Source organism: Entelurus aequoreus, linkage group LG05 (genome assembly GCF_033978785.1).
Source record: "Entelurus aequoreus isolate RoL-2023_Sb linkage group LG05, RoL_Eaeq_v1.1, whole genome shotgun sequence".
NCBI lineage: Eukaryota > Metazoa > Chordata > Actinopteri > Syngnathiformes > Syngnathidae > Entelurus > Entelurus aequoreus.
This window is the reverse complement of record NC_084735.1, coordinates 86,171,729-86,174,570: the sequence shown is the minus strand read 5'-3', so window position 1 is coordinate 86,174,570 and position 2,842 is coordinate 86,171,729.

Genomic DNA, 2,842 nt, shown 5'->3' with positions numbered 1-2,842 from the left:
GTCTTGCACTCAAGTCCGAGTCAAGACAGGCAAGTCCCGAGTCAAGTCCAAAGTCAAGACTGGAAAGTCTCAAGTCAAGTCACAAGTCCTGCATTTTGAGTTTCGAGTCCTTTCAAGTCCTTTTAACCACAGATTAATATTTTTACACAGATTGTGTATGCTTTTAAAACGCTGTATTTATTTATTAAAACAAGTGCATTTGAAATAGCAAGAAAAAAATAGTACTGACATTGCAATTCATAATAGCACTATTAACCAGTCATTTTAATAGTTTAAACAATTTTAAACATTTAACTCATTCCTTTACAGAATAAACACATTTGCCAAAACAAGTGCAACTGTACTTATTTGTACAAAAGTGTTAACATTGTATTTCCATGGCATATTGCATTGTAACTAGTTCCACAGCCGTTTCTATTCTGTTCTTACCTTATCTCATTGATCTCATCTCATACTGTATGTGTGTTCATGTGTGCGTACACATGAAAAACTTAACAAATACATGAACATAACAATGAACAGAGTTGTACTTTTTAGATGTCAGGGCCCTATGCAATATGTACACATATTCTTAATATAGTATACATTTTAACTGACCTTTATTTGACGGTTTGTCTTTTTGTAGGTGGCTAAAATACGCAGTGCTGCTGACCGCCGTCTAACGTTACGTTACTGTGTGTGATACATTGACTAACGTAACGTTATGTGTAGGTACCTCATGCAACCCTGCTTAAAAAAAATCACTTGATAAAAAGTATGAATAAGGTAGCAAACTGCAGTGGACGCAACAGATTGCCGTGTTTGCAATGACGTTATAACCATAGATATCTTATAAGTAGACGCAGTATTGGTTGCTGTGACGCGAGCAATTTGCATCTTGAAGTGGTGATGAGGAGCCGGCGAGCAGCCTAAACTGACAGTTGACAGGTAGAAAACAAAGATGGTGTTCAGCGTTTTCCTGCTCAAATGAGCGGACTGTTGAAAATAGGAATCGGGGGATTACTTTTCACAAGTAAGATTTAACATTAACATACTATTGGTTGTATTTTATGAAAATAACATTACCACAGAGTTGAGAAGGAGCAAAGATCTTCAATATTTGTATGTGAAAATCACAAATAAGTCTTCTGGGGGAGGATGACGCCCCTACAGGGGTTTGCTTTACAAACTTTCAGCCCCACCTAAAACAAAACTCACCAGCCGCCACTGATTATGATGCATTCTCATTTTAGGCAAAATATAAAACAATACTTTCTTATCAGTATAATTGTAACCAGGAATAAGTCTTCAAGTAACAATATTCAAATACTAACATTGTTGGGTAAAACAGCATTTGGTTTTATTCTGAATCCAGTGAAACAAATTGGTGGTTTTAGCTGATATAAAGACTTTCAGGTGTTTATATATGTTGAAGTATTTGGCAGACGCTTTTATCCAAAGCGACATACATAAAAAATACATATAAAACAATCAGTGTAAACATGATCATTTAAGGGAAGAATGTAATACAAAATATCAATACAAAGTGTCAAGACAGAATAAACTCTCTGCTGCTGCAGCAACAGAGATACAGTCTATAAGATATATAGATATTTAATGTATTCATAAATTGTTTATGTAGGATATACGCATGTATATATAACGTAATCATATTGTTTCTTCAACTTAAAAATAGCTGACCGTTTTTTCCCCCTTCTCTGGGCTTATATTCCCAGTTTTGATCTCGGACGTCTGGTCACTTATAGCATATAAGAATATTATATTACTGTTAAGCAAACTATGAATAATAAAACATGTGTCCGTTATCATAGCTACACGTATGACAAAAAACCGCGTGAAAATGAGTGGTATTCAGTGAGGTAAGATGAATTAAATGCGCTGACAGTTCATTGCTCCTGCCAAATGAATTGCACTGAGTGGAGCGGATCACCACTCCAAGATGGCGGCCCCGCGTCTCGTCTGCGCCTGTAGGCAGTAGCGCTCGATGCTGCGTCTACTTATAAGATGTCTATGGTTATGACGTTAGCAGTGAGTTTACAGCCTCACTCATTTAACTACACAGCAAATAAAAGTCATGTTACTTAGCCAATAAACGTTATCTTACATTCAAAACTTACCCTTCTTTGTGCAACTTCAAATGTCGAACGAAGTTGTTGCGTCTCCGTCTGTAATATTCGAACTGCGTAATTTGCATACGGCAATTCGTTTTTTGTTGACCAAGTCGTAGTTTTTATACCCGAACGAAACCAACTTTGGTATAAATCTCTCTCACTGGCGCGTTGTTTGACAACTCTTGTTCATTGGTTGTCCTGCAATTTGATTGGATGAATGCTGTGTGATGAAAACAATGTAGATCTAATTTGATTGGCTGTTGTACTGAGAGCACACACGCTGACACGCAGCACACACGCTGATAGACAAAATCAGACACGTATAAAATGAAAGATACGGAGCGCTCCCAAATAACTTTTTAAGCTTTAGGTTTTGGGGAAAGTAGCAAGTCATGTCAAGTCAAAAGGCTCAAGTCCAAGTGAAGTCACAAGTCATTGATGTTAAAGTCTAAGTCGAGTTGCAAGTCTCTTTACATTTTGTCAAGTCGAGTCTAAAGTCATCAAATTCATGACTCGAGTCTGACTCGAGTCCAAGTCATGTGACTCGAGTCCACACCTCTGCTAGATAATGTGTTCTAAGTAATGTTCTAGTATATTGTGGTCTGTGTAATGTTTTATAATAATGTTGGGTTTTATGTAATGTTATATAATGTGTTCTATGTAATGTTGGGTTCTATGTAATGTTATATAATAATGTGTTCTATGTAATGTTCTCGTATACTGTGGTCTGT